Consider the following 13,031-nt stretch of genomic DNA (forward strand, 5'->3'; position numbering starts at 1 on the left):
ACTTACCCCCGCAGTGGAACGCATATGCGTTCCAACAACAGGAAGTTTGGCATTTGGAACGCAAACTTGCGTTCCAAATGCCGAACTTCCTGTTGTTGCAACGCATATGCAGAAGTTAACAGCCGAGGGACCGGACACCAGGTAAGTTCACCAGTGTATAAGCCGAGTGGCCTTTTTCAGCATACAAAAATGTGCTGAAAAACTCGGCTTATACACGAGTATATACGGTATGTGATTTTATGTATATGACAATAGCACCACATCTACATTTTACATTATAAATATATATTGCTTTTCAATTTTGGTACCATTATTGAGTAGATACAGTAAAACAAGTTCTTTTTCCTGCTGCTCAGCAAAACACCAGGTGGTATATATATTGTGCCACACCTTTCCTGCATAGGGATGGGTAAAATCCCATAGAGTCTGCAGGTGCAGTCTCTCATACAGCACACTAGCACACAGGTGCACCACATGGGTTTAATTAGTTCGTTTTTTTTCTTTATTGGTTAAGTAGAGCTTGGGAGGAGAATAAAAGGCTGTTTTGTTGTTTAGGACAGGGAGACCGATGTTAACCAGTTGGCTGGTGACTAGGCAGGAGGGCTGTGTCTAGCCACAGCTAGGGTCATCTGGTGTTATCCTGACAAAAGTGTGCTGTGGTATTTGTGCCGTGACCAATAAAAACACATTTATTCAAGAAAGAAGTTGTTGTGTCTGTCATCTGCCGGGTGTCAGCATCACAGTGGTGTCCTCGTGGGATACAATACACAGCCAGATCCTGTTGTTCACCCAGTCATCAAATGGTGGTGAGTGAAACATGTTGAATACCACTGTCAAGTAACAAACTGTTATAAAGCTGTTCGTTGCAGTGGAGAAAAATTTGCTGTATTGCAGAGAGAGCAAACATTAATGTCTATGGATAGCTAAAGCACTAAATCTGTGAACTGTGAACTATTGAGCTGCTTTTTGAAGAAAGCAAAAGTTTTAAAAACTGTTGGTTATTGTAGCACCACACCTGTTGTTTCACTAAGTTGTGAGTTGGTTGTGATCCCAAAAAAAAAACATGTGCCAAGGAGTTTTGCTATTTGCCCGTGTGGGATGCAAAGGGAAGCTAGATTTCACTTCCCAGCCAAACTTCTGTGGAAATAGAAGATATAATAAGAGCCTTGGGGAATATGGAAGCAGCACAGGAGGAGAATACCCATATACTCCGCAAGGAGATTGCTCAGGGGAGATGGGGAGGCACTCAGATATGAACCTCTGGCGATGATGTGGAAGCATAACTGGTAGTATTTGAACGTGCCGTCACCCCAGCCAAATGGCCACTTGAGAGTTGGGATGAACATCTATCTCCCTATCTTTTGGGGAAGTCCAGTGTACCTATATATACCTGGAAGAAGACCAGGCTGGAAACTATCAGCAGCTGAAAACCGCTATCCTGGCGCGGATTAGTCACCAGTGCGGACGAGGCCCAATGGTATCATTACTGGAGACTGTCCAAAGATTTGCCAGTTCATTCTCAGCTTGCTGGACTTTGGAAAACCCTTAGAAAACGGTTGCAGCCAGAAAAGAACAATGTGGCTATAGATCATTGCATTCAAGGTATACACCAGGAGCTTCAAAGGGGGCACTGCAGACAGACTCTCAGACGTATGAGGAATTGGCCACTGTGGTAAAGAAATGCGGTGTCTTTCAGCTTATGCCCAAACCTTCATTGCCCGCTCCAAAGTTTGTGCCCCAGCCAAAACCTGGCATACGGAAAGGTGGACCGGGCATTGGTGAGAAAAGTTTGCCTGACAAAAAGGCAGCCAAAACTGCTTTAGGTCCTATATGCTTTCAGTGCAGAGCCTGGATATTTGCTGGCCCAATGTTAATTGAACCTATGCATTGTTTGCTGACTCACACAAAACCGATATATCCGAGCTGCTGTACTACGAGTACAATTACGGGGAAGTCCTGCTTACATCACTTCGCTGTTTTTGTGAATCACCACCTGGGGGTAAATGTATCAAGCTGAGAGTTTTCCGGCGGGTTTGAAAAACCAATCAGATTCTAGCTATCATTTATTTAGTACATTCTACAAAATGACAGCTAGAATCTGATTGGTTGCTATAGGCAACATCTCCACTTTTCAAACCTGCCGGAAAACTCTCAGCTTGATACATTTACCCCCTGGTGTTGGTTCTGGTAGATTTGGGTAATTAACTGACCTTAATTTCCAGCTCTATATTGCTAATGGTGCTGGCTCACAAACTGTCCAAACTAAATGTCATCTTTGTCCACGGGTCTGCTGGGGAATATGACAGGACTCTTTTGCCTGTAACCATATATGGACAGGCAATAGCGTCAGTTGCCCCAAAACTACCTTACCTGTTGATACTTTGCAGAGATTTTCCTCTGTTTAAACAGATCCTCCATGAGCGTATCCAGCCAAGGCACATTTTGGATATTCTTAAGGAGGACTGGGAGCAATAAGGCCCTAAAGAACCCAATGTGATTCAATTTGTCTCCCAGACGTATGACAGGTTTGGGAAAATTACCCCATTGGTACCTCAGCTTATGCATCCAAGAGAAAAAAAGTGTCACAACCAGTAGGGTCAGAGGAGTGCCCGTACAGTCTGCTCACGTTGGTACTATCTCTTAGGAAGCGCGGAGTCTAATGGTGAGGGAGGTTTTCGCCAGAGGCTCCCGCAAGGGAGTTTGGGCCTCGCAGCTCCCAAACCACAGGTTGCGGTTCTCCTAGGAGGTGATGAGCGAAACTGTAATGAGAACCGAGACTATAACTGCAGATGACACGGATACGAAGTTCCAGAATAGTTGAGAGACTAGGGAGTAAATGTATCATACCCTGGTTTTTGCAACTCGCGGGAGATCGGCAAGTTCGCAACTTAAATTTAAAGCGGCGCTGCCTTGTAAAGGGAAACCTCTACAAGGCAGCGCCACTTTAAATTTAAGCTGCGAACACGCCGATCTCCCGCTAATTGCAAAAACCGGGGTATGATACATTTACCCCTAGGAGACAGTTCCCAAGGGAAACAGTAGAGCAGATGCACAGGAGGCAGGTAGCGATGGCAGCAGAGCGATTTCCACAAGGATAGTGGAGTAGACACAGAGGCTGTGATGATCTACGGATGGATGTGCTGGAGACTCAGAGAACAGGTAGCGATAATCTGTATGTTATGTACTTGCCCTTAGTTTTGCCCTGATTCAAGATGACCGTGATTGCCTCATGAAGTTTCCATCTTGGATCTCTGTTATGAACGTGCCCTTACAATAGCCCTTATCCAAGATGGCCGGGAATGTCTCATGAAGATTCCATCTTGGATCCCATTTCCTGTTTGGGCCTAGAAAAGTCACTTCCTGTTATGAAGCCTTTGCACGAGTATTGTGTTTGTATCTGAACCAGATGCTTCCACAGAACCTTGCCTCCTTGTGATTTGGACTACAAGTACTTGATACTTCCACCAGACCTTTATACTCTTGTGACTTTGGACTTTATTTGTTGGACACTGGAGATTTATTTGTATACCAAAATAAATCCTGTTGAATTCAGAAATACCTGGCTATTGGGTTCCGTTTGTGATACCAGAAGTGTGACAGGATACTCGTGCCCAAAATGACGGAGCCAGCTGGGTCAGAACCATCTGCTTTACAGCGACTTTCAGATCTGAGTTTCCACATGCATTCTGCTTCAAGACAACTACAGGAATTTCATGCAAAATTTCAAGAACTGGAGACCCAGTGTACAAATAATTTTCAACTGCAAAATCAACACGTAACTGAGTTGCAAATAAATGTTCATGAACTCAAAGATCAAATAGCGCTACAAAATGGAGTTATTACAGAACTACAGGTGCTGCTTCAAGAAGTTAATGCTGTAGCACCTTCAGCTGCAGTGCATCAGCCCACACTCCCACTACCTCCGGCTCAATTCTCAGGTGATCGTAAAAAATACAGAGGTTTTATTAATCAATGTAATATGCATTTTGATTTATATCCTACTTATTTTTTGACTGATGTACAGAAAGTACGTTGTATTCTTTTATTGTTGAAAGATGATGCCTTGGCATGGGCTTCTCCTTTGATAGAAGCAAAAAGTCCCATATTACAAGATCTTTCTAATTTTATGGATGCAATGAACCAGATATTTGATGATCCAAATCGAAGTGCTACTGCTGAGTCAGTTTTATTAAAAATGTGTCAGGGAAGACGTTCAGTGGCTGAATACACCTCTGATTTCCGAAGATGGATTTTGGACACTGATTGGAATTCGGCAGCTAAGCTGTCTGTTTATCGAAAGGGGTTATCTGAGTTCATTAAAGATGAATTATCTAGAGCTGATGCACCCACTGAATTTGAAGCCTTTGTTAAACATTGTATTCGTATTGATGCTCGTCAAATGGAGAGGAAACAAGATAGATGGGGTTCCATGTGGACTCGTCCTAATTATCCAGAACCAGCAATATCAAATTACTCTGGAACTCCTGCAACACAACAAATTGAGGAGTCTGAGCCAATGCAAATAGATACCATTCACAAACAGATTTCTATTGAAAGAAGAGATCAACGACGACAAGAAAATCTCTGTTTGTATTGTGGTAAATCTGGACATTATGTTTCTAATTGTTCTCAACGACCTCGCAAGACAGTTGCTACATTGATGGAACCTAAAGACTCTGACCAGGAATCTATTATTTCATGCTGCGCACATCAACTGAATGCTATTATTCCTCAAATCTCTTCACTGTCTACATTTGAGAGAGAGATCAAAAGAATAAAGAATCATTTTTCAATACCAATACAACTTGAGATAAACTCTCAACTTATTTCAACCATGGCAATGCTGGATTCAGGAGCCAATGGTAATTTCATGGATATAGATTTTGCTAAACAAAACCATATAGTATTTCAAGAAAGAAAGACCCCTGTATTGATGGAGACAGTTGATGGGTCCCCTCTGAATTCTGGTCCCATCACACATGAGACAGAACTTATGTCCCTGATGATAGAACCCAATCATAAGGAGGAACTCACTTTTTTTCTCATCTCTTCTCCACATTTTTCCATAATTTTGGGTCTCCCTTGGTTCACTAACAATAACCCAGCCATTAACTGGGAGTCTCAAACCCTAACGTTTCAAGATCCTATCAGTGTGGTCCCACTTGCACAAGAAGAGAATCAGATCTCAGTGTCCCCCTCTTCTGTGGAGGAACAATTGCCTGTTCAATATCAGGATTTTGCAGATATCTGTAACAAACAAAATGCTGACAAATTACCACCCCATCGACCATATGATTGTCCCATTGATCTATTACCTGGGGCTGCTATTCCTTTTGGTCGGATTTATTCATTAGCTGATCCTGAATTAAAGACACTAAAGACTTACCTGGAGGAAAATGAAACTAAAGGTTTTATACGTCCTTCAAAATCTCCAGCAGGGGCTCCTATTTTTTTTGTAAAAAATAAAGATGGATCTTTGCGGCCATGCATTGATTATAGAGAATTAAATAAAGTTACTATAAAGAACAGACATCCACTTCCTCTCATCCCAGAATTATTGGAAAGACTGCAGACAGCAAGTATTTTCACAAAGCTCGATTTAAGAGGAGCGTACAACCTAATACGCATTTGACCAGGTGATGAATGGAAAACGGCTTTTCGAACAAAATATGGACATTATGAGTACCTCGTGATGCCGTTCGGGTTATGTAATGCCCCTGCTACTTTCCAACATTTTATAAATGATATCTTTCGAGATTTGCTTGATCTGTTCATTATTGTATATCTTGATGATATCCTTATCTTTTCTAATTCTTTACCAGAACATCAAAAACATGTTAGAATTATTTTACAACGGCTACGTATAAACCATCTATACATCAAGTTGGAGAAATGCGAATTCCATCGTACTCAAATAAAATTTTTGGGTTACATTATATCCCCTCAAGGACTGTGTATGGATCCCTGTAAAGTGCATGCTGTGGTAGATTGGCCCATACCTAAAAACGTCAAAGATGTGCAACGATTTATGGGCTTTGCTAATTTCTATCGATGTTTCATAAAGGACTTTTCTGGAATTGCTGCCCCCATTACTCAGCTCACAAAAAAGGTTTCCTCCTTTCAGTGGTCACCAGCAGCTGATAAAGCTTTTTCCATTTTGAAAACGAAGTTCACGTCAGCTCCTATATTAATTCATCCTGATCCTACACTCCCATTTGTTTTGGAAACTGATGCATCGGATTCAGCTATAGGAGCAGTAATTTCACAAAGGGTAGGAGAAAAAATGTTACTTCACCCCTGTGCTTTTTATTCAAGGCAAATGACTGCTCCTGAAAGAAACTATGATGTGGGAAATAAAGAACTTCTTGCCATTATAGCTGCTTTTTCAGAATGGAGACATCTTTTAGAAGGTGCAAAGCATCAAGTGATAGTCCTCACCGATCACCGGAATTTGGAATTCCTTAAATCAGTAAAAAGATTATCTCCCCGACAAGCTCGATGGGCTCTCTTTTTAAGCCGTTTTGATTACCTAATTTCCTATAGACCTGGATCGAAGAATGGAAAAGCTGATGCCCTCTCAAGAGCCTATGCGGAGAATCCTCAACAGGTAAAGCCTGTTCAAACAATAATTCCTGATTCAAATTTTTTGGGGGTTATTTGTACAACGGAGTTATTAACAGAGATCAAGAATGGATATGATATGGATTCTACCCTCATGAATCCTCCAAAAAATGTTAAATTATCTTATGACAACAGAGTCTGGCATATGGCACATCAACTATACGTTCCAGAAAAAGCACGGTTAAAGGTCATGCAACTATTCCATGACTCTAAATTAGCAGGCCATAAAGGACTTCAGAAAACTCAAGAACTGTTGAGCCGTTCATTCTGGTGGCCCAACTATAAGGAAGATATAGCAAAATATGTATTCTCTTGTACAACGTGTGCCAGATTTAAGACTCCTCGTGCTTCTCCTTTTGGACTACTACAACCTTTGCCAATACCTACACGTCCATGGGATTCCATTTCCATGGACTTTATTGTAGAACTTCCGAGATCTAAGAATATGACCACTATCTTTTTGGTAATTGACAGACTGACAAAGATGGCTCACTTTATACCCTGCCAGGGTACTCCTACAGCAAAAGAAACAGCCGACTTACTTATAAAATAAGTTTTTTGTTTGCATGGCGTTCCTAATAATGTGGTGTCAGACCGAGGCGTTCAATTCACATCACGATTTTGGAAACAGTTTTGCAAATCCCTTGGCATTGTGGGGAACTTGTCCACTGCATTTCATCCACAGTCAAATGGACAAACGGAGCGAACAAACCAAACACTTGAGCAATACCTCAGATGTTATATTTGTCACCTACAGGATGATTGGGTTGATATCCTCCCCATGGCTGAGTTTGCATACAATAATTCTCAACATTCATCTACAAGATTTAGCCCTTTCTATGCTAATCTAGGATATCATCCAAATATTTGTCCCAATCTACCTTGTGACTCTCCAATTCCTGCTGTGGAAGATAGACTGATTATTATGCAAAATAATCTTGAATTATTAAAAGAGACTTTGAAAACTGCTCAAGAAAGATATAAACGTGATGCTGACAGATCACGAAGGGCTGCTCCAACTTTTAGTATTGGTGATGAAGTATGGTTGTCAACTAGACATTTAAGAATGAAGGTACCATCTGCTAAGTTGGGAAGTAAGTTTATTGGTCCATATAAGATCATTGCACAGATTAGTTCAGTGGCTTTTCGATTGGATCTTCCTGATTCCATTAAGGTACATCCTGTTTTTCATGTATCCTTACTAAAACCTTCAGTTAAGAATCCATTTCCTGGTCGCTCTTTGCCTCCTCCTGAGCCAATTCAAGTTGATGAGCATGAGGAATTTATAGTCGAAAAGATCCTGGACTCTAGTATGTTTCAAAACCAATTACAGTATCTGCTACATTGGCAGGGATATGGGCCAGAAGATGACTCTTGGCAATCTGCAAAGGATGTTCATGCCCCACTTTTGGTAAAAGCATTTCATCGACAGCATCCTGGGAAGCCTGGTCCTAAGTCGTCCAGAGGACGTCGTTGAGAAGGGGGCATCCTGTTACTACTGTTATGTACTTGCCCTTAGTTTTGCCCTCATTCAATGTGGCTGTGATTGCATCATGAAGTTTCCATCTTGGATCTCTGTTATGAACGTGCCCTTACAATAGCCCTTATCCAAGATGGCCGGGACTGTCTCATGAAGATTCCATCTTGGATCCCATTTCCTGTTTGGGCCTAGAAAAGGCACTTCCTGTTATGAAGCCTTTGCACGATTATTGTGTTTGTATCTGATCCAGATGCTTCCACAGAACCTTGCCTCCTTGTGATTTGGACTACAAGTACTTGATACTTCCACCAGACCTTTATACTCTTGTGACTTTGGACTTTATTTGTTGGACACTGGAGATTTATTTGTATACCAAAATAAATCCTGTTGAATTCAGAAATACCTGGCTATTGGGTTCCGTTTGTGATACCAGAAGTGTGACACTGTAGAGCGTTTACCACAAGGATAGTGGAGTAGACACAGAAGCTATGATCTACGGATGGATGTGCTGGAGACCCAAAGAACAGGTAGCAATAATCTGCAGAACGTTTACCACAAGGATAGTGGAATAGACACAGAGGCTGTGATGAGCTGTGGATGGATGCGCTGGAGACTCAGAGAACAGGTAGCGATAATCTTTAGAGCGTTTACCACCAGGATAGTGGAGTAGACACAGAGGCTGTGATGATCTGCGGATTGATGTGCTGGACACTCAGAGAACAGGTAGCATTAATCTGCAGAGCGTTAACCATCAGGATAGTGGAGTAGACACAGATGCTGTGATGATCCGTGGATTGATGTGCTGGAGGCTCAGCGAACAAGTAACAGACAGGAGCCACACAGGAACAGGACATCTGAACAGTAGGATAGACCTGAAGATCTGGCAACTTACACAGGTAAGAAGTGTGCTTTAAATGGTGAAGTCTTGCATCTGATTGGCTGGAAAGAATGGATGGGGAGATTGCCAGTTTGCACATGCTCAGATCAGCTGACAAGATAGCTCCCCGCCAGGAGAGCCTCGGCATCTGTCCCAGAGGAGTAAAACTACCAGAAAGAAAGTGAGTAAAAGTGGGGAGTCCGTCGATCAGCTTGCCTGATGTGTGACAAAAAGAACTATGATAAGTCTGCTGTAATTAGAACTTTCTGACCAGGTGACAAAGTTCTTGTACTGATACCCACAGAGGAGAGTAAACTATTCACTCCTTGGCAGGGGCCATATATGGTGGTTTAGGCTGTGGGGCCTGTCCATTATAAAGTCAGCCAGGAAGAAACCAGTCCAGACGTATCATGTTAACTTGTTGAAAAGATGGAATGAAAGGAAGGAGCCAGAAGCAGCGTTAACAAACACAGTTGTGCAGTAAACCAAATTTCCTATAAGGATCGATCTGTTGTCAGAGCTGAGACGACAGACTGAGGAAATGATTCAGCGAAGCCTGGATGTGTTTTCCGAGGTACTTGGACGTCCCACCCTCATAGAACACAATGTAGTTACACCTCAAAGGGTGGCAGTTAGAGTAAGACCATACTGCATTCCTGAAGCTAGACGTATAGCTGTGAGATAGAAAATTAAAAATATGTTGGATCTCGATGTCATTTAGGAATCCAATAGCAATTGATATAGCCCCACTGGTTTAGTGACCAAACCGAACGGAAGTATGTGTTTCTTTAATGATTTTCGAAAACTAAACTAAGTTTCCAATTTCGACACGTACCTAATGTCCAGAATTGATGAGCTAGTGGAGATCTTGGCCAACAGCCAGTACCTGACTACATTAGATCTGAACAAAGGTTACTGCCAGATCACTCTAACGCCACCTGACAAGCTAAGAAACCCATTTTAAGCACAGATGGGTAGTTTTAGTATAAGGTACTGTGTTTTGAGTTTCACAGAGCTAACGCCACCTTTCAGAGGGCCATGAATTGGCTCTTAAAGCCACACCAGAAGTATGCAGCTGCATACTTGGACTATGTTGTCATATACTCCTAAGACTAAGATACACACCTACCAAATTTAGCATTAGCATCACTTAGGGCAGCGAGTCTGACTGCTAATCCGGAGAAGTGTGCACTGACCAGGCGAGCAGCCAAGTACTTGGGGTACGTGGTAGGACAAGGCAAAGTCAAACCAAGTGGACAAAGTGGAGGTTCTAAGAGAGTGGCCTAAATCAGTGTGGAAGACTCAGCTGACAACTTTCCTGAGTGTAATAGAGTACTATCGCTGGTTTATGGTAAATTTTGCAACTAGAGCTGCTTCACTTACCGAGTTCCTTTAAAAAGGCTTGCCCAGACAAACTGGTCTTCAGCAGCAGATTGTATCTCCAAATGGATGTGTTTTGAGTGGGTTTGGGTGCTGGGCTCTTGCAGAGGTTTGATGGGGTAGAGCAGTCCATTATCTGTGCTGCAGACATTTGTCCATGTAGAAGAAATACTCTACAGTAGAACAGGAGTGCTTAGCATTCAAATGGGCCACTGAGGCTCTCAGGAACTACCTCCTGAGTAGAGAGTTCACAATGGTCACAAACCAGCCCTGACCCATCCAGTCTTCTAAAGGTGTCATGTGGTATCTGGAACTGAGAAATTAGCCGCAGATTCTTCAAGTCCTGTAAGTTGCAATGTGGGTCTTTCATGACTTGGACTTGTTTCTCCAACACATCCCACAAATGTTCAATTGGATTGAGATCTGGGGGATTTGGAGGCCAAGTCAACACCTTGAACTCTTTGTCATGTCCATCAAACCATTCCTGAATAATTTTTGCATTAGTCTACTGAAAGAGGCCACTGCCACCATGGACCACCGTTGCCTTGAAGGAATGTACTATATCTGTAATAGAGTTTAGGTAGGTGGTACCTAGCACAACATTTTCCACAGCATCACATTGCCTTCAACGGCTTGCCTTCTTATCATAGTTCATGGTTGTGCCATATCTTTCCCAGGTAAATGATGCACACACACCTAGTCATCCACATCATGTAAAAAAAATGTGATTCATCAGACCAGGCCACTTTCTTCCATTGCTCCATGGTCCAGTTCTGGCTCTCACATGCCCATTGTAGCCACTATTGGTGCTGGAAAGGGGTCAGCATTGGCATACTGACCAATCTGCTGCTACGCAGCCCCATACACAGCAAGCTGCGATGCACTTAGTTCTGACACCTTTCTATGAAAGCCAGCAATAACTTTTTCACCAATTTGTCCTACAGTAGCTCTTCTGTGGGATTGGACCAGATGGGCTAGCCTTTGTGCCCTATGTGCATCAATGAACCTTGGGCGCCCATGACCCTTTCGATAGTTCACCGGTTGTCCTTCCATGGACCACTTTTAGTAGGTACTAACCACTGCATACCAGGAACACCCCACAAGACCTGCCGTTTTGGAGATGCTCTGACCCAGTCATTTAGCCATCACAATTTGGCCCTTGTCAAAGTTGCTCAGATCCTTATGATTGCCCATTTTTCCTGCATCCGACACATTAACTTCAAGAACTGACTGTTCACTTGCTGCCTTGTATATTTCACTCCTTGACAAGTGCCATTGTAATGAGATAATCAATGTTATAACTAGAGATGAGCGGCTCGGATTCCGCTAATCCGAGCCCACCCGAACAGTGCGGATCCGAACGGGATCCGAGCACTGTTCGGATATTTCCGGCAGGCGAAAAATGAAAACGAGGCTCTGTCGTCCAAGTCTCGCGTCGAATCTCGCGAGGGGTGGGAGGGAGGGCCCAGAACAATTCCATCTTGTACCTCTGTTTTTGGCATTATGTGCTCAAGCTACTTCGGTGCAACCTTTTGGCCTAAAAACAATATTGTGAGGTGTTCAGAATAGACTGGAAATTAGTGGAAATGATTGTTATTGAATGTTATTGAGGTTAATAATAGCGTACGAGTGAAAGAAAAACAACACAAAACTGGTTTTTAGCACTTTTTATGTTTTTTTCAAAATAAATCCGAATCCAAAACCTTAAATCCGAACCAAAACCTTTCGGCAGGTGTTTTGCGAAACAAATCCGAACCCAAAACCTCAAGCAAATCCAAATCCAAAACACGAGACACCAAAAGTGGCCGGTGCACATCCCTAGTTATAACCTTCACTTATCAGTAGTTATTAACTTCACTTGTCAGTGGCTGAATGGTGTGTGTATGTATGTATATATATATATATATATATATATATATATATATATATATATATATATATATATATATATATATATATAAAATAGCCGTATGCACTTGGCATTTCCTCCATTGACACTGCTGGTAAAAAGCAAAAACACTTCTAGCAAAAACACTTTGTGGATGTCTCAGCCAGGAATCAAACTTTTTAAAGGTTTCTCCCTTGCAGCACTCCATATACACTCAAATGCCATTCCGCATGATCACCAAGTCACAAAATTTATAGTGATGAGCACCTTTGTTGAGGTACCCAGGGATGATCAGACATGGTACCTGCAAAGATATTGCTCTGTCTTGGTAGACTACATCAACACTCCTGCAACTTGGGCCATTTAGGGTGTTGTACAAAGCAGAAGATCCACTTTGGGTTCCATTTTGTAGGTGCTCTTACACAGATGTGTCAAGATATATGTGTTTTCTCTGGTTAGCTCATTACTCTCTTCCCCTTTTTCAGGCTCTGAGGAGCTTTAGTTGTCTGGTGGAGTATGAAGATAATACTATTATTATTAAAAGAGCTGCAGTGGAATGTTAGAATAGCAATGATCAATATATTTTACCTAAAAGGTTCAGATCTGAAAATGTAAATTGTGGGGATTAGTTGTCCTTCAAGATTTTATAATCTCTAGTGTGCAAACATAAATATCATATATACATAACATATTTTTTTTTCAAGCATGGACTGAGCATTGGGTCTGGGCCAAATGTTTGCTCCAGTCCCTCTGTACCCTGTACATAATTATTATTATGTCATACT

At 42.1% G+C, this 13,031-nt stretch overlaps 2 protein-coding genes across 2 annotated transcripts in view; one reads left to right on the top strand and one right to left on the bottom strand.

Moving 5' to 3' along the window:
* Window positions 1–13,031, bottom strand: part of NGEF (neuronal guanine nucleotide exchange factor) — a 305,718-nt gene that overhangs the window by 220,882 nt on the left and 71,805 nt on the right. The window lies entirely within an intron of this gene.
* Window positions 1–13,031, top strand: part of INPP5D (inositol polyphosphate-5-phosphatase D) — a 101,965-nt gene that overhangs the window by 27,485 nt on the left and 61,449 nt on the right. The window lies entirely within an intron of this gene.

The sequence above is a fragment of the Mixophyes fleayi genome, chromosome 3, assembly GCF_038048845.1.
Source record: "Mixophyes fleayi isolate aMixFle1 chromosome 3, aMixFle1.hap1, whole genome shotgun sequence".
In the NCBI taxonomy this organism is placed as follows: domain Eukaryota; kingdom Metazoa; phylum Chordata; class Amphibia; order Anura; family Limnodynastidae; genus Mixophyes; species Mixophyes fleayi.